We start from the raw sequence: 19,872 nt of genomic DNA on the forward strand, positions 1-19,872 counted from the left end.
CGGCGCCGATTTTGTCATCGGGAGCCTGGGAGCTCCAAACCGGCGCGGCCTTGTCGGCTTCGGCAGCCGCGGGCTCCAACCAGGAAGCGGCCGTTCCAGGTGGCCCAGCCGCCGAAAGGACTCTCCCGACGCCGGGGCAAGACCACCCGGTGAGAACGGCCAGGGACATCGGGCCTCCGTAGAGGCAATTGCGGTGGCCTCAATAGGCCTGACTTTGGGGTGAACATGGGGTGGGGACTTCCTCCACAGTGCCTTCCTCCACAGTGCTACCCACTGTGGGGGGATGATTTTTTTGTCTAATTGTAGTCTTGTAGGTCTGTGTCCAAGATGGCTGCCGTGAAGAGAGAGTGAACGCTGGCGCGCTTTGGCTGCCGCTGCTCCCTCTTCACACTGTGTTTTTGATTTTCTGTTTTTGGATTGAATCCTGTTTTTAATTTGTGTCTCTGTGATGTCTTTATTACTTGTTTTATTCCGATTATATGTTATTCCGATATACTATGTAAGGTGTCCTTGAGATGTTTGAAAGGCGCCCATTAAATAAAATTTATTATTATTATTATTATAGCATTGTTGACAGCACAGCAGCCTGCAGTAGCTGCTGCTCAATGGACGGAAAGCAAAGCGTATAATTAAGGGCAGGAAAAGGCAGTTTGGCTAGCGTGCCTATCACAGCAGGTAGCAAAAATGCACAGACAGGTAGATAGACTGGAAGAGCAGTTGAGAGAAGCTAGGGCCAGCGCTGAAGAAAGCGCTAGAGAAGGGGAAGGGCTATCTGAGGAATGCAGTAAAGCCAGGCAGTGTATCTTGCAGGCGAGGGAGTCCCACAGAAATGCCCAGGAATTCCTCCAATGCCAAGTGGTAGAGGCAAAGGAGAGGGAACGGAACGCCCAGGAACTCCTGGCTCAGAGTACGCAGAAGTGCAGGGAGCTGGAGGGAAAGTTCCAAGATATACAAGCAGCATACAGGGTGGCCCGCAGCGAGCTAGGCGATAGTGATCACGGGCTTTGCCAGGCAAGGATAGCGCAGCTGGAGGAGACTCTGTCCAAGACTAGGGGACAGGTTCACCTGGTAGGACCAGGGGGGTCCCCCGGGGGCAGAGGGCTTCCCTCAGCAGATGATTCCCCAGGGGCAAAGGGGAATAGACCGCCTCCTGAGGCGCCGGGGATAGGTCCGGGTCGGCAGGTGGGGTTCGGGTTGTCCGGGGAGGGACAGGCCCAAGGAGGGGCGGGAGAGCACCCTCAGTTAGCGGCTTCCACGCCATGTGTAGCACACCACGAGGTGGTGGGGTTACCGATCATGGTGGGAAAGCCGGGGGTAAATGGGCAACAGCCCCGGGCAGGGCAGATGTGCCCGGTACGGCAAAGGAAATATGGTCCCCCGGTAGGGCAGGCAGATACGGGGCCCATAGAGAGTGATATCATCATTCCCCATGGGGCACATGTGCTGAGGGGGATGGTGGCTCACTTTCCCAGGTTAACCAGGGCGTGAGACCCGTCATTGCATTTTATGGAGGTGCAGCAGGCAGCCGACATAAACGATTGCGATGAGGTAGAACGGGTAAAGCTGCTACTGATGACCCTAGATTCATACCTATGCAAGGCAGGGAATGACCTCCAGGGAAGGGGAAAGACCTGAAACATGGGTAGCGGCACAGACAGCGGTTCTGGAGGCCATGGGGTTGAATCAGGGTAGTCCTTTCACCAGGGTGGGGGAGACGAAGCAGCAGGTAGCTGAGTACCCGGACATGTTCGCAGACAGGCTGTGGGCAGTGTATGAGGGAGCGTGTGGGATGCCTTTAGATAGGCAGAATTTAGATGAGAGAACAGCTCACTGGCTGAAGACTCTGGTGGCGAATTGCCTCCCGCGAGTTAGGGCAAAGGCCGAGCACTGGTTCGACCCAGCTGACCCAAACCTTAACGAGGCGGAGGTGATCAGGAAGCTCACCCTTGCATACCACAATGGGGAGAGAAGTGAGGAGAAGCCCTTTAAGGGCAAGGTGCACGAAATAGTACCGGCACCCCCCAAAAGGAGGCAGTGGAAACAGGAAGGCAGCCGGACCTCTTCCGAGATGAGGCCGGTGTGCTACGGGTGTGGGAAGCCCGGGCACTACAAGAGGGAGTGCAGAAACCTAAGTAGAGCAGTGGGGGATAGGACCCCGGGAACAGCCGACCCAGCCCCGGAGGTAACAATAGATATAAAAGATCTATTGAACTATTTGCAGTCCAAGGCGGGAGGGTCCGGACAGGTAGCCATGGCAACAGGCCAGGGTGCGCCCGTATCCGCGCCCCCGGCACCTTTATGACTGCCAGCGAAACAGCCCACATTCCTATGCCCGTTAGAGTGTGGCCCATGTGGGAGACCCTGGGTCAAGATGGAGGTCCAGGATGTGGTCGGGAGTTATCTGCTGGACATTGGTGCTTCCAGTAGCATTGTCCACACGGACAACCCCTGTACATCCCCTCTATCTAGTAGGGCGCCCTATAGTCCACGAGGCGAGGGAATTCAGAGGGCGGATTGCTTGGCCAGAGAAGGAGCCAGGAGTGGGAAAGCATGGGACCCCTATGAGGAAGGACAGGTAGCTGCAGCCAGGAAACAGCCTCGAGAAAAGGAGAGTGCGGGAGTGGTTTTGGCCCTGGACCTGACCACGGTCCAGGCACAAGACCCCATTTTAAAGGCTGCCTCAGCAGCCATTTGCAGGCAGGAGAAGATAGAGGGACCGTATGGGGGTAAAGATCAGGAACAGACCCGGGTTGATGTGGAAACCATAGGGGAGCCAGGCGAGTCCACAGGTAGTCAGCCTGAAGTAGCCGGCTGTGTTCCAGGGCGAGGACTGGAAGCAGCGGAGAAGGAAGCTGACTCCAGCCCTCCGCAGGTAGGTACCGTAGACTGCCTAAGAGAGGCAGAACCAGCAGAAGCAGAGGAGATGGAGGTATCACCTCTGGTGTGGGAACCCCCGGTCAGACGTAGGAGTGACAGGGTCACTAAACCCCCAGTAAGGTGGTCCCCATCCCTAATTAAACCTAGGGCTGGGGCCGGCCACAGGAGGGCCGGGAAGGAGAGTGGCCAAAACAGGGCACTACGGAGTGCAGCTGGAGGGAGCCCAGTCTCCACAGGGAACGTAGGGGTAACTCAAAACCCCGTAGTGCAAAGGGAGGTCAGGGGCAGACAGGCCCCTCAACAGGAGGAGTTCTGGCCTGCACGGGGTGGCCCACCAGAGGGGTGGCCCCAGCGTGACGGGGACCAGTTATGAGTTGGCCACCCGGAGACGGGTGGCGTTGTATATAGCATTGGTTTGTGTGTAAGTAGATGTAGTGTTTGGTAATTAGATATAGGGTTTTGTATAGCTACAGGGGAGTACAGGGACAGACAGTACGGGATCGAAGGGATGTGCTGTGGAAAAGTAGACCACAACAGAAAAAATCTAAACCCCAAATGCCATATTAGGCAGATAGCTCTGTGGAGGCAAGGAGGTGTTTTGCTTTGTTTTCCACATTAGCCCCGCCGTATGGATGATGGCAACGATGTGCCTCCGGATGCGCGTGGCGCATCGCGGGGACACAGAGGAGTCCATCGTATTTGTCTGAAGTGCGGTTACCCGCTTGGTGCCCCTGCGAGACGGAATTAAAAAGACATGTTCCAGAAATTCCACAACCTGGATTTCGGGGACATAGACATAGAGGAGATGTACCGCGGGGGAGGGGATTTCACTTTGGGGTCCGGTAGGCAAAGACGAGGGGTGGTTAACGACGGGTTTACAGCATTTTACACGGGGACGTCTATTATTAATAGCATGGACAACGTAGAACTGTCCTTGCAGATCAATCAGTTGAAGGGCCAGTTACGAAAGGTTCTGGGGGAGGAAAATGCGGTGGTAGGATCGGGACTGCACGAAGAGGTGGCAATGACTCTACATCTAAAAGAAATCATAGCACAATTGGAGACACATGCAAAAACGATAAACGCTTTGATTAAAGAGGACCGGAATGCGTCCGATCAGGCTGCACAGAATGAGGTGTGTGGGCTGTATGGTGCGTGGTTGTTGGGGTAGGGGAGGAGCAACCTGGAAGACCTGAGGCAAGGTCGGGTCCCCTCCTAGATAAGCAACCAGCACCTAGCAGCGCTACACCCTTATAACAGCACTTTGAGTCCTTGTCAGCTTCGTGCCGAGGCCTATCCGGTACCGGTGGATTGCGGAAAATCCAATCACACCATAATGGGAGTGGTCGTAAGAATCCCGGTGATGGGAACCTCGGCACGACCAGCTCCTCTGTACCGAGTGGAGAACGTGGGAGTTGTTCGTGGGGGGGTGCATATTCGCTACGGGAAGGTCCCGCCCTATGTCATAGTGAGGGAGCAAGCTGTGACAGGCATTGACCTTTTGGGTTGTCGGAGCCGGGGAGCACAGGTAATCCTGTGTCCCCAGCACATGGGCGCTGAGGCTAGGCCTCAGTATGGGTTCAGGGCTGTTGGGGCACAGCCTATAAACTGCACCATGGAGGCGATGGCGGCAGACCATGTCCCTCCACAGGTGGCGTATATAGGCAGTGGGACGTACTGTGTCACCACAAGTGCCCAGCGGTATCAGCACGGATCACAGCTGTGGTGCCCGATACTCGCTCTCTTCCTGCTCTTCCTGCTCTTCCTGCTCTTCCTGCTCTTCCTGCTCTTTCTGCTCTTTCTGCTCTGCTGGACAGCTCATGGGCCTGCATCGACTTAAGCTGTGAGTATCCTGGTGACCTGTTAAAATTCCCGAAATAGGATAGAGGTTGAGGGACGACGTGCCCGATAGTTTTCCGTCCATAGTCTTAGTTTAAAGCATAAGTTTAGCCACTAATTATGTAGTGTTGGTGAGATTCGATTTCTCATTGTTTAATAAAGCCTGTAAATTTAGACTTGCTTTGAGTCCATCTTGGTTTCTGTTTTCTCTCATCAGCACACTCTGGTCAATTCAACCTTTTTATCATATCCCACCATAATTCCGAGGTCTAGAACCTAGGGGAATCCCTTTTGCTGTATTCTCTCTCTTGGAAACCGCTCGAGTGGAGTGGTGGCCGTTTGACCCTCCGACAAGGGAGAGAATAACTCGGGCAGTTGGGCCCGAAGTGGAGTAAAGGGAAACGCGGAACCCCTACATGTCGGAGAGGGGGATGGGAGGTGGGGGAGGGGGTATGGGGGGGAGGAGTGGTGTGGGGGAGGGGGTATGGGGGGGAGGAGTGGTGTGGGGGAGGAGGTGGAGTGGGTGGTGTGGGGGGAGGGGGTGGTGTGGGGGGAGGGGGTGGTGTGGGGGGAGGGGGAGGGGGTGGAATAGGCACATGGAAGTTGATGGAATGGAGGGATATGGATCATGTACAGGCAGAGGAAATTAGTTTAACTTGGCATCATGTTCGACACAGACATTGTGGGCCGAAGGCCCCCTTCCTGTGCTGTACTGTTCTATGTTTTATGTTCTATCACTGGTCAAAGCATGGGACTCCACAGAAACAGCAGTGTGGGATAACTTCAGACTTTAGGGCTACAGGGCGGAAACACGACCTTCAGCCCATTTCGGCGCCGACTAGCGACAATTTGCGAGGGACAATTTACAATTTTACCAAGCTAATTAGCTTACGAACCTGTATGTCTTTGGAGTGTGGGAGGAAACCGAAGATCTCGAAAGAAAACCCATGCAGGTAAATTGCCCATAGTGTGTGTAGGATCGTGTTAGTATGCAGGGATCGCTGGTCGGCGGTGACTCGGTGGGCTGAAGGGCCTGTTCCCATACTGTATTTCTAAACTAAACTAAACTGAATGCATGCCGGAAATCTGTTTATGTTCATAAGTGATCGGAGCAGAATTAGGTCATTCGGCCCATCAAGTCTATGCTGCCATTCAATCAGGGCCGATCTACTATCTTTCCCTCTCAACCCCATTCTCCTGCCTTCTCCCCATAACCCCTGACACCCGTACTAATCAAGAATCTGTCAATCACTGCCTTAAAAATATCCATTGACGTCCTCCACAGCCTTCTGTGGTAATGAATTCCACAGATTTCCACAGGTTCACCAACCTGATAATATGATAAAACGAAGTTAAAAAAATTCCGGAAGTAGTTGTAAATTCAAGTGACATCTGTGCTGCTATTCTGAGATTCCTTGCCTCTGTAATTATGTGAACCTTTGATACTGCCCTTGAAGGTTTAGGCTGAAATTCAGCGGAAATCTTTATTGCCAATGATCTATTATTGTCACGTAGTTCGTGGAAAGAAGTGAAAAGATTTTGTTTGCGTGCCATTCAATGAAATCAGATAATATAATCAGATAATTAGATGGCAGATGTGCAGGAGTGGGCGTCGTCTGTGGTATGGCAGCCTGCCCGCAGTCCGTCTCTTCACCTTTTTTTTAATTTTAAGTCCTGTTAAAAAATGTTAGTTAGTTAGTTGGAGGTCTTTTATGTGGGGGGAAGGGGGAAACTTTAATTCTTAGTCCCCTACCTGGTCGGAGAGGCAGCATCCCTCCAAGCTGCTTCTTCACCCCGTCCTCGCGGCCTACCATTGAGAATGGAGCGGCGTTTCCTGTCGGGACCGACCGGCTGGGACTACAGCTTCGGCGGCGGCGGTGCAGCGCTGGGATACCAACAGGGAGCGGGCGATGCCTTCCCGGGTCGCCGTGCGGTAAGCTCCGGAGCGCTGTGGCCGTCGACTCCCAACATCACGGAGCTGTGGCTGCGGGCGTCCGGCCGCGGGGGGCGCTGGATTTGGAGCGCCGCGGAGCCTGGGATCGAGTTCGCCAGGGTCGGAGCTCCAATCGGCGCGGCCTGAGGACTACGAGTGCCCCGGTCTCCGGGGAGGAGGCAGCCGCTCCAGACTTTCCAAGCCGCTTGAGGAATGTTTCACCCAACACCGGATGTTCCATCTTCACGGCAAGAGGGCCCTGAAAATCATCGGACTGGCGGCAAGGCCACAAATGGGCCCCGACCTCGGGTGATTCAGAGGAAGAGGACTTAACTTTCTGGTGCCTTTCCCCACAGTGGAAATTTTTGATTCTGCTATGGTGGGACGTTTGTGTTGAACTCTATAATGTGTCTATTTTCTTTATTTTTTAACCTTTTTCTATGGTTTGTATGGAAACTTATTATCTATTTTATGTAAAGCACTTTGGTGTCAATGCGAGTTGACTTAAAACGTGCTATATAAATAAAACTTCCTTACTTATTTACTTACTTACTTACTTACTAGATAACATAATCGAGAGATCCATGAGTAAAAGGGTTTTAAAACGGTGGAATGATCGTGTTGGGTCACGTAACCTGTCACCTTAGATTACAGGGTTACAGGGTTTCCTTTATTGTCATTCAGACCGAAGTCTGAACGAAATTTCGTGCCTGCAGTCATACATACAATACAATAAAAGACAGCAATAAACACATATTAACATCCACCACAGTGAGTCCACCTAGCACCTCCTCACTGTGATGGAGGCAAAAGTCTTAGGGCTGCAGTCTCTTCCCTCCTCTTCTCTCTCTGCGCTGAGGCGATACCCCACCGGACGATGTAGCAAACAGTCCCGCGGCTCAATCACCGCGGCCCCGGGGTGGTCGAAGCTGCCGTCCACCAGTCCCGCCGACGCAGCCGCTGGCCCGCGGCCGAACCCCGGCCTCAGGTCACCGCCGCCAGAACGCCGTCCCAGCCACCGGAGCATCGTTCCAGCCCCGAGCCGGATCGCCCTCACGTGAGTGCCGTTACCGTTTCAGCCTCGCGCCAGGCCGCCCCGACTGGGCACCGCTTCTCCCTCTGGCTGGGCCGCCCCGACTGGGCGCCGCTCCTCCCTCGGGCTGGGCCGCCCCGACCGGGCGCCGCTCCTCCCTCGGGCTGGGCCGCCCCGACCGGGCGCCGCTCCTCCCTCGGGCTGGGCCGCCCCGACTGGGCGCCGCTCCTCCCTCGGGCTGGGCCGCCCCGACGGGGTGCCGCTCCTCCCTCGGGCTGGGCCGCCCTGACCGGGTGCCGCTCCTCCCTCGGGCTGGGCCGCCCCGACTGGGCGCCGCTCCTCCCTCGGGCTGGGCCGCCCCGACTGGGCGCCGCTCCTCCCTCGGGCTGGGAGCGCCGTACCTCCCCGAGCTCGGCCACTTCGACGGGAGCACCGTTCCTTCCTCGGGCCGGCCGTCCTCACGGGATCGTCACAGCCCCTCACGGAAGCCCTGTTCCAGCCCCGAGCCGGACCGTCGTCACGTCAGCGAGCTCAGGGCGAGTCCTGGCGGGCTCTGCCTCCTGAGCCTCGAGGTCACCAGCTCCGCCATTAGGCCTCAGCGCAGACGGAGGCAGAGAAGGGGAATACGACAAAAAGGTCGCATTCCCCCGCAGGGATAGACAGCAAGCCCCGTTTCAACCCCCCCCCCCCCCAAACACAAACTAAAAAACCAAAAAACTAGACTAACCAAAACGAAAAAAAACAACACAAAAAAGCAAAAACAGACGGACTGCAGGTGAGCCGCTGCTGCCAGGGCAGCGCCGCCACTTCCGGATGATGATGTATTGCAGTAACTATTCTTTCTCAGACCTGCCAGCACTATTATGTTTTTCCAAGAATCAATAAGTGTGTAGATGAAAGATCATATTTCATAATGGGCGGAGTTACTTTCCTTGCTGCCCAGCTATGCCACCTTAAAACACACACATTTAGTCAAGTCAACGTGTAGGAAGAGGTGGCGTTCTTGCAGAATCCCTTCGAGCAAGGAACCCTTTGTGGTCGGACATCAATGGAGTCAATACATCTCCTTCTCAGCTTCAGCTTGCTGGTCAGAGGTAGGGTGTGCATCAATGTCTTCGTTCAAGCTAAGCCTTAATGTGGTAAATAAGTGTAAGAAACTTATGTGGGACTTTTAGAAGCAAGGAACTGCAGATGCTGGTTTACAAAAAGTGTCTGAAGAAAGGTCTCGACCCGAAACGTCAGCCATTCCTGCTCCCCAGAGACGCTTCCTGTCTCGCTGAGTTACTTAAGCTTTTTGTGTCTAAAGACACAGAGTGCTGGAGTAACTCAGCCTGTCAGGCAGCATCTCTGGAGAACGTGGATAGTGGAAGTGTCTCGGACCAGAGTCCATAGCCTCAGAATAAAAGGACGTAGCTTTAGAAAGAAGATGAGGAGGATTTTGTTTAGTCAGAGGGTGGTGATCCAGTGGAATTCATTGCCACAGACGGCTGTGGGGGCCAAGTCAATGGAACTTAAAGCGGAGATTAACAGATTCATGATCAGTAAGGGTGTCAGGGGTTATGGGGAGAAAACAGGAGAAAGGGGGTGAGAGGGAGAGATAGATCAGCCATGATTGAATGGCAGAGTAGACGTGATAGGATGAATGGCCTAATTCTGTTCCTAGAACGTATGGATAGGTGATGTTTCGGGCCGGGACTCTTCTTCAGTCTGATTGAAATGAGAGGATCCCGACTCGAAATGCAACCTTTCAAAGGTTATCCAAAGGTGCTGCCTGACTGGCACAGTGGTGCAGCGGTAGAGTTGCTGTCTAATTGCACCAGGGACCCAGGTTCGATCCTGACCATGGGTGCTTGTCTGAACGGAATTTGTACGTCCCCCCCGTGACCTGTGCGGTTTTTCCCCCCGAGATCTTCTGCTTCCTTGCACACTTCAAAGATGGTTTGTTGGTTAATTAGCTTGGTATAAATGTAAATTGTCCACAGTGTGTGTAGGATAGCGTTAGTGTGCACAGATCGCTTGTCGGAGCGGACCCGGTGAGCCGAAGGGCCTATTTCTGCACTGTATCTCTAAATTAAACTGAACTAAACTAAATTAGACCCGCTGAGTTGCTCCAACATCTTTTTTAAGTGGGAGTTTATTGGAGAGAAGCAAGCAAACTGCAAATGTTCGCAAATCAAAGATACATCAAGGGCGCAGTAACTGCTTATATAACAATGTGTGTAAATTAAAGCTTGTATATGATTAACTTTGTAGTACAGTGCCTGGAAATGTTGATTATAATAAAGGTGAATTGCACAAATTGGGAAAGCATTGATGAGACAGAATGTTTAAAGTTCAGTGATTTTGAATGAAATGTTCCCTGAAGGTATACATGATCTTGTGCGCCATATGAGTGTATATGGCTATTATGTTCAGTGCTCCTGTGACACGCTCTAATAATTAGACAAACAAATCTTATTTCTTTATTCTTTGCAAAACTTTTGCATAATCTTTTGCAAAGCTTGGGCAGCACGGTGGTGCAGCGGTAGAGCTGCTGTCTTGCAGCGCCTGAGACCCAGGTTCAATCCCGACTGCGGGTGCTGTCTGTACGGAGTTTGTACGTTCTCCTCGTGACCTGCGTGGGTTTTCTCTGAGATCTTCAGTTTCCTCCCACAATCCAAAGACATACGGGTTTGTAGGTTAATTGGTGTAAATGTAGAATTGTTCCTTGTGGAATTCTCTGCCTCATAGGGTGGTGGAGGCGTGTTCTCTGGATACTTTTAAGAGAGAGCTAGAGAGGGCTCTTAAAGATAGCGGAGTCAGGGGATATGGGGAGAATGCAGGAACGGGGTACTGATTGGGGATGATCAGCCATGATCACAGTGAATGGCGGTGCTGCCTCAAAGGGATGAATGGCCTAACCCTGCACCTATTGTCTATTGTGTGTATAGGATAGTTTAAGTATGCGGGGATCATTGGTGGTCTTGGACTCGGTGGGCCAAAAGGCCTGATTCCGTGCTGTATCTCTGAACTCATCTTTGTTTCTTTATTGCTTCTGCATATCAAACATATGTGCGGGGAAAGCTTTTTACACAGAAGGTGGTTGCTGCCTTGAACGTATTGCCAGGGCTAGTTTAGTGTAGTTTACTTTAGTTTAGAGATACAGCGCAGAAACAGGCCCTTCGTCCTTACCGAGTCCACGCCGACCAGCGATCCCCACACATTAGCACAAATGACTAGTTTTACCAAATCCAATTAACCTTCAAACCTGCACGTCTTTGGACTGTGGGAGGAAATGGAGCACCCAGGTCAAACCCACGCGGTCACGGGGAGAAAGTCCAAACTCCGTACAGTCAGCACCCGCAGTCAGGATCGGATAAGGGTATCTGGTGCTGTAAGGAAGCTGCACCACCGTGCCATCTTGCAGAAGCCCATCTATCCAAAGCTAAAACATCAGGACCGGACGATACTGTATTTGTCAGGTTTAGGTTGATTATCGTCACATGTACCAGATACAGTAAAAAGCTTTGTTTTGCGTGTTATCCATGCAGACAGAGAGTGCAAAAATATAGTTCCCAGCATTGTAGTGCATCATTTTTATAGACATAGTCCAATGTGCACAATGGGGTTGAGGTGAAATAAACACTTCCTTAGTTTGTGGGAGTGTTCAGAAGCCTGATAACAGAGGGGAGGCAGCTGTTCCTGAGTCGGGTGGTTCGCGCTTTCAAGCTTCTGTACCTCTGCCGGGCGGGAGCAGGGGGATCAAGGAATGACTAGGCAGAGAAAGGTCTTTGATTATATTAAAACATAGAACACACATAGAAGAGTAATGGATGAAATAATGAATGAATACTTTATTGTCACATGTGACAGGACATGGTGAAAATCTTTACTTACATACACAAGGTATGCAAAGAGTTGCCACATTCCACCGGGTGGCACCATCAGCGATGGCAGCCTCGCAATGGTCTGTCTGTCTTTTTGTCTTTTTTGTTATTTCTAGTGTGTTTTAAAAGTTTGTGTTAATGTTCTCTGGTTTGTTTTATGTGGAGGGTGTGGGTGAGGGTCGGGGGAAACTTCTTTTCAACCTCTTACCTTGCCGGAAATGCGATTGTTTTCCGGACTGTGTCTCCGGTCGCTCTGTGGCCTAACATCATGGAGCTGGAGGCTAAGCTCGAGACTGACTTTGAGCCCCACCGCGGGGCTGTGGATTTACCATCGGAGCCTGGGATCCCTTGCCTCAGATTGACACCCCAACCATGGTGATGTTTTGGATTGGGACTCTTCGTTCGAAAGCTATAGAGGGATATGGGCCAAACACAGGCAGGTGGGACTAGTGTAGATGCAGCATCTTGGTCAGCGTGGGCAAGTTGGGCCAAAGGGTCTGTTTCCACACTGTATGACTCCATGACTAAAGGAGCCCAGGGTAAGTTGACAAAATGGATCCAGATTTTTCTCAACAACAGGAGATGGAGGGAGATGGAGGGTTGTTTTGCAGTTAGATGCCTTTGTTCGGTAGTGTCATAGAGCTACACAGCACGGAAACAGGCCCAACGTGTCCATGCCAACCAAGGTGCCCTACCTCAGGACATTAGGCGGTGCCTGACCTGCTGAGTTACTCCAGCACTTTTTCCCTCAAACCAGTTTCAGTTTAGTTTCAGTTTAGTTTATTGTCACGTACACCGAGGTACAGTGAAAAGCTTTTTGTTGCGAGCTAACCAGTCAGCAGAAAGACAATACATGATTACAATCAATCCATTTATGGTGTATAGTTACATGACAAGGGAATAACGTTTGGTGCAAGGTAAAGCCAGCAAAGTCCGATCAAAGATAGACCAAGGAACATCAGAGAGGTAGAGAGTAGTTCAGTACTGCTCTCTGGTTGTGGTGGGATGATTCAGTTGCCTGATAGCAGCTGGCAACTGAATCATCCTACCACAACCAGAGAGCAGTGCTGAACCAGCATCTGCAGTTCCTTGTTTACACATCAAATGCAGAAGTTGGGAAGTTATGCTCCAACATTATAAAGCCTTGGTTCTAAAGATCTAAAGATAAAGATAAAGTGGTTGTAGAGGTGTCAGAGGTTATGGGGAGAAGGCAGGAGAATGGGGTTAGGAAGGAGAGGTAGATCAGCCATGATTGAATGGCGGAGGAGACTTGACAGACCGAGTGGCCTAATTCTACTCCTATCCCTTATAACCTTATGACCTTACTGTGTGCATATCTGGTCTTATGTGACCTGTTGAGGGCTTCCAGCATTTTTTGTTATTTTTTTAAATTAGGGTCTTAATCCTGTTTTTGACAGCACAAACTTCTTCCTTGCAGGGGACTGCTTCTTGCAGATACAAAAGAGACGGAATCTGCCCCAGGCAGCCCATGAAATAGTTGCCGTGGAGAAACTAATTGAGCCGTTGAGTTTACTGTCAAAAAGTTCCACCGAGGTGAGATGCGTCTTTTATTTTCCGCCCATGTTTTGTACAGGAATGGAAATGGGAGGATATGCTTGCCTATGAATGGATTGAGTATTCTGAATTTTCTGCTCTTTACTATAGTCATAGAACTACTTAGTATGGAAATAGCCCTTTCGGCTCAATTTGCCCACACCGACCATCTAGTCCCACCAGCTTGCTTTAGGCTTATATCCCTCTAAACCTGTCCTATCCATGCACCTGTATAAATGTATCTTAAACATTGTGATAGTACCTGGCTCAGCTCGTTCCATACACCTACCACCCTTTGTGTAAAAAAGCTGTCCCTCAGGTTCTCATTCAATCTTTCCCCCTTAGGTTAAACCCATATCCTCTGGTTCTCGATTCCCCTACTCTGGGCAAAAAACTTGACCTGATCTATTCCTCTCATGATCTTGCAACACGATCACCCCTCATCCTCCTGTGCTACAAAGAATAAAGTCGTAGCCTGCTCAACATCTCCCTATAGCTCAGGCCCTCGAGTCCTGGCAAAATCCTTGTAATTCTTTTCTGCACCCTTTCCAGGTTAACAACATATTTCTTATTACATTATGACCAAAATTGAACACAATCCTCTCAGTGTGGCTTCACCAATGTCTTGTACAACTGTAATATTACCTCCCAACTTCTATACTCTATAGAAGATAGATACAAAAAGCTGGAGTAACTCAGCGGGTCAGGCAGCATCTCTGGGGAAAAGAAACAGGTGACATTTCGGGTGGAGAACGTGCAAACTCCACACCGGCAGTACTTGTGGTCAGAATCGATCTACATCATTGAAAAAGGTATAGAGGAAATAGATCAGGAACCTTGGATCACCTAGCCAGGAGCAGCATGGTGGTGCAGCGGTACAGTTGCTGCCTTACAGCACCAGAAACCCGGTATCGATCCTGACTACAGGTGCTGTCTGTATGGAGTTTGTACGTTCGGTAAATTATTCCTAATCTGTCGGATAATACTAGTGTACGGGGATCGCTATTTGGTGTGGACTCAATTGTGATAACGTGAAATATAACATCAATGTGAACGAAGCTTGATACAAACAACCACAGGACAATGGTGAGTAAGATGATGCAAAAATAATTGCTGGGACCCCAGCTATTTACAATATATATTAATGATTTGGACGAGGGAATTGAATGCAACATCTCCAGGTTTGCGGATGACACGAAGCTGGGGGGCAGTGTTAGCTGTGAGGAGGATGCTAGGAGGCTGCAAGTTGATTTGGATAGGCTGGGTGAGTGGGCAAATGCATGGCAGATGCAGTATAATGTGGATAAATGTGAGGTTATCCACTTTGATGGCAAAAACAGGAAAGTAGACTATTATCTGAATGGTGGCCAATTAGGAAAGGGGGAGATGCAATGAGACCTGGGTGTCATGGTACACCAGTCATTGAAAGTAGGCATGCAGGTACAGCAGGCAGTGAAGAAAGCGAATGGTATGTTAGCATTCATAGCAAAAGGATCTGAGTATAGGAGCAGGGAGGTTCTACTGCAGTTGTACAGCGTCTTGGTGAGACCACACCTGGAGTATTGCGTACAGTTTTGGTCTCCTAATCTGAGGAAAGACATTCTTGCCATAGAGGGTGTACAGAGAAGGCTCACCATACTGATTACTGGGATGTCAGGACTTTCATATGAAGAAAGACTGGATAGACTCGGCTTGCACTCGCTAGAATTTAGAAGTTTGAGGGGGGATCTTATACAAACTTACAAAATTCTTAAGAGGTTGGACAGGCTAGGAAGATTGTTCCCGATGTTGGGGAAGTCCAGAACAAGGGGTCACAGTTTAAGGATAAGGGGGAAATCTTTTAGGACCGAGATGAGGAAAACTTTTTTCACACAGAGAGTGGTGAATCTCTGGAATTCTCTCCCGCAGAAGGTAGTTGAGGCCAGTTCATTGGCTATATTTAAGAGGGAGTTAGATGTGGCCCTTGTGGCTAAAGGGATCAGGGGGTATGGGGAGAAGGCAGGTACGGGATACTGAGTTGGATGATCAGCCATGATCATATTGAATGGCGGTGCAGGCTCGAAGGGCCGAATGGCCTACTCCTGCACCTATTTTCTATGTTTCTATGTTTCTAGGTTTTCGCGTTGTATCTCCAAACGAAACGATACTAAACTAAACTAAACTCCCCAATAAAGTATTGACATACTGAAGCACAAGGTCCGATTAGCAATGTCTGCAGATAGAGTCCACTGAGACGGCATGCAAGAGACGCCAGGATTTGGTGCCATTTTCAATGTCCCGGTCCACTCTCTAGGTGTTATGAGCAGTGCCCGATCTAGGCGAACCCCAGGCTGCTGCGGGGCCTCCAGCAGTCACCTTCCCTTGCACGTGTGGATCAACCAGTGAACCCACGTCCCTCTCCTCACACGTCCACCTTTGTTCACACTGCCCACCGAGTCTGCACCGAACAGCGATCCCCGCACATTAACACCATTGTACACACACAAGGGACACTTTACACTTATACCAAGCCAATTAACCTACAAACCTGTACGTCTTTGGAGTGTGGGAGGAAACTGAAGATCTTGGAGAAAATTCACGCAGGTCACGGGGAGAACGTACAAACTCTGTACAGACCCCGGGTCTTCGGCGCTGCAAACGCTATAAGGCAGCAACTCTACCGCTGCGCCACAGTGGCCGCACCGTTTAGTTTAGAGGTACAGCATGGAAACAGGCCCTTCGGCCCACTGATTCCACAGATATTACATTAAATAGGCACCGAGTCCAAGCTGACAAGCAATCCCCGTACACTAGCACTATCCTACACACACTAGGGACAATATTACAATCTTTACCCGAAGCCAATGAACCTACAAACCTGCACGTCTTTGGAATGTGGGAGGAAACCGGAGCACCTGAGGAATCCCACGCAGGTCACATGGAGAAGGAACAAACTCCGTACAGACAGCCCCCGTAGTCAGTTTCAAACCCGGGTCTCTGTCGCTGTAAGGCAGCAACTCTGCCACTGCACCACCGTGTTGCTGATTTAAAACACACGGCGCTGGAGTAACTCAGTGACCACTTAACCCTGGTTCACGTGACAATAAACTAAACTAAACTAAACTAAAATTATAGTCATATAGTGAGGGAACAGGCCTTTCGGTCCAACTTTCCCTCACTGGCCAACATGTCCTAGCTACACTAATCCCACCTGCCTGTGTTTGGCCCATATCGCTCCAAACCTGTCCTATCCATGTACCATGTATCTTAAACATTTCGATAGTACCTGCCTCAACTACCTCCTCTGGCAACAGATACAAAATGCAGGAGTAACTCAGCGGGACAGGCAACATCTCCGGAGAGAAGAACCAGCATCCACTGATCCATTCAACACACCTCCTCTGCCAGCTTGTTCCATACACCCATCACTCTTTGCGTGAAAAAGTTACACCACAGATTCCTATTATATCATTCCCGCCTCACCTTAAACCTATGTCCTCCGGTTCTCGATTCCTCTACTCTGGGCAAGAGACTCCATGCGTCTATCTCATCTGTTTGGGTAAAATATGATTTTCCTCACCTCTAGAAGATCACCTGTCATCCTCCTGTGCTCCAAGGAATAGTCCTAGCCTGCTCAACCTCTGTCTGTAGCTCAGGCCCTCGAATCCTGGCAACATCCCTGGGAATCGTCTCTGCACCCTATCCAGCTTGACAACATCGACATCTGGTCCAGCACTTTGATGGGTGTCTCTCTTACTTTTGTTCCATAACAGGGGCTGCACGATGACCAGGACAGTAGAGTGCGTTACAAGCTGCACATTGAAGGCCAGCCTCACTTGTTGCAACTGATGAAGACACGGTAAGCTTGCATCTCACTGTGAAGGAAGTTAACTTGTTGACTTCAGCACAGTCTCATACGAACATCATCCCTCTATCTAAGATAGACACACAGCGCTGGAGTAACTCAGCGGGTCAAGCAGCATCTCTGGAGAAAAACAGTGGGTGACATTTCGGGTTGGGTCCCTTCTGCAGACTGACAGTAGGGAGTGGGTAGGGGGAGGTGGAGACGAGAAAATACTAATTATCAACCAGGGCCAGTCTAGTTTTTTCTCACTTCCGCTCTTCACCTCGCCCCCCCACCGCACCCCCCCCCCACCCCACCCCCCCCCCCACCCCCACCCCCCACCCCCACCCCCACCCCCACCCCACCCCCTACTCCTTACTCTCAGTCTGAGGAAGGGTCCCGAAACATCAGCCTTGTTTTTCTCCAGAGATGCTGCCTGACCCGCTGAGTTACTCCATTTTGTGGCCTGTTGATCTGCTGCTGCCTATATAACTGTGTAGGTGTCTACACAATTGTGGTGTCTACTGTTGTGTGGTGTCTTTTTAAATTGCTGTCTCTTCTTTTTTTTTTTCTCCCACAAATATGTAATTCCATTCTGTTTTGTAGTCTTTTTGCGCAATCCGCAAACATTGCCACTTTTCATTTCACTAACTACACATCTGTGTATGCGTATGTGACGAATAAACTTGACTTGACTATGTGCTCACAGACAGCAGTTCTGAACAATATTCAAAGAAAGAGTAAGTGCAAAGAAGTCAGGACAACAGACAAACTCCACCAGAGGTCATCAAAATAACTAAGTACTTAATAGGAATAGAAATAGGAATACTTTATTGTCACATGTGACTAGACACAGTATGGCCTCTGTTGTATCCTCTGTACAGCTTTATTAATAACCATATAACCATATAACCATATAACAATTACAGCACGGAAACAGGCCATCTCGACCCCTCTAGTCCGTGCCGAACACATAATCTCCCCTAGTCCCATATACCTGCGCTCAGACCATAACCCTCCATTCCTTTCCCATCCATATAACTATCCAATTTATTTTTAAATGATAAAAACGAACCTGCCTCCACCACCTTCACTGGAAGCTCATTCCACACAGCTACCACTCTCTGAGTAAAGAAGTTCCCCCTCATGTTACCCCTAAACTTCAGTCCCTTAATTCTCAAGTCATGTCCCCTTGTTTGAATCTTCCCTACTCTCAGTGGGAAAAGCTTTTCCACGTCAACTCTGTCTATCCCTCTCATCATTTTAAAAACCTCTATCAAGTCCCCCCTTAACCTTCTGCGCTCCAAAGAATAAAGCCCTAACTTGTTCAACCTTTCTCTGTAACTTAGTTGCTGAAACCCAGGCAACATTCTAGTAAATCTCCTCTGTACTCTCTCTATTTTGTTGACATCCTTCCTATAATTAGGCGACCAAAATTGTACACCATACTCCAGAATTGGCCTCACCAATGCCTTGTACAATTTTAACATTACATCCCAACTTCTATACTCAATGCTCTGATTTATAAAGGCCAGCACACCAAAAGCTTTCTTTACCACCCTATCTACATGAGATTCCACTTTCATGGAACTGTGCACAGTTATTCCCAGATCCCTCTGTTCACCTACATTCTTCAATTCCCTACCATTTACCATGTACGTCCTATTTTGATTTGTCCTGCCAAGATGTAGCACCTCACACTTATCAGCATTAAACTCCATCTGCCATCTTTCAGCCCACTCTTCCAACTGGCATAAATCTGTCTGTAGACTTTGAAACTCTACTTCATTACCCGCAACCCCACCTATCTTAGTATCATCTGCATACTTACTAATCCAATTTACCACACCATCGTCCAGATCATTGATGTACATGACAAACAACAGTGGACCCAACACAGATCCCTGTGGCACCCCACTCGTCACTGGCCTCCAACCTGACAAACAACCATCCACCATTACTCTCTGGCATCTCCCATTCAGCCACTGTTGAATCCATCTTGCTACTCCACCATTAATACCCAACCATTGAACCTTCTTAACCAACCTTCCATGAGGAACCTTGTCAAAGGCCTTACTGAAGTCCATATACACAACATCCACTGCTTTACCCTCATCAATTTCCCGAGTAACATCTTCAAAAAATTCAAGAAGATTAGTTAAACATGACCTTCCAGGCACAAATCCATGTTGACTGTTCCTAATCAGACCCTGTTTATCCAGATGCTTATATATATTATCTCTAAGTATTCTTTCCATTAATTTGCCCACCACTGACGTCAAACTAACAGGTCTATAATTGCTAGGTTTACTCTTAGACCCCTTTTTAAACAATGGAACAACATGCGCAGTACGCCAATCCTCCGGCACTATTCCCGTTTCTAATGACATTTGAAATATTTCTGCCATAGCCCCTGCTATTTCAACACTAACTTCCCTCAATGTCCTAGGGAATATCCTGTCCGGACCTGGAGACTTATCCACTTTTATATTTCTCAAAAGTGTCAGCACTTCCTCTTCTTTGATCCTCATAGTTTCCATAGCTACTCTACTTGTTTCCCTTACCTCACATAATTCAATATCCTTCTCCTTGGTGAATACCGAAGAAAAGAAACTGTTCAATATCTCCCCCATCTCTTTTGGCTCTGCAGATAGCTGTCCACTTTGACTCTCTAATGGACCAATTTTATCCCTCGTTATCCTTTTGCTATTAATATAGCGGTAGAAACCCTTCGGATTTACTTTTACCTTACTTGCCAAAGCAACCTCATATCTTCAATCATTTTGAATAATATTTTTCACATATCACAGTGCCGATTTACTTTGTGACCTTTCTCCAGAGACCTACTGGCTGAGACCTACAGTGAATCGCACTACTTAGCCAATGGATCCATCGTAACAAAGACTCGTCACCACCTAGTAAGTGTGGAAACGTCACATCAACATGA

The 19,872-nt window shown here is 49.6% G+C and overlaps 1 long non-coding RNA gene across 1 annotated transcript; it reads left to right on the plus strand.

Moving 5' to 3' along the window:
- The first annotated feature begins 12,927 nt into the window (after window positions 1-12,927).
- Window positions 12,928-19,869, plus strand: LOC116977418. The gene is made up of 3 exons (XR_004413219.1): window positions 12,928-13,102; window positions 16,855-16,940; window positions 19,765-19,869. It is a non-coding gene; the product is annotated as an uncharacterized LOC116977418 (long non-coding RNA).
- The last annotated feature ends 3 nt before the right edge of the window (window positions 19,870-19,872 follow it).

This window comes from Amblyraja radiata, chromosome 1 (genome assembly GCF_010909765.2).
Source record: "Amblyraja radiata isolate CabotCenter1 chromosome 1, sAmbRad1.1.pri, whole genome shotgun sequence".
NCBI classification, from domain to species: Eukaryota; Metazoa; Chordata; class Chondrichthyes; order Rajiformes; family Rajidae; genus Amblyraja; species Amblyraja radiata.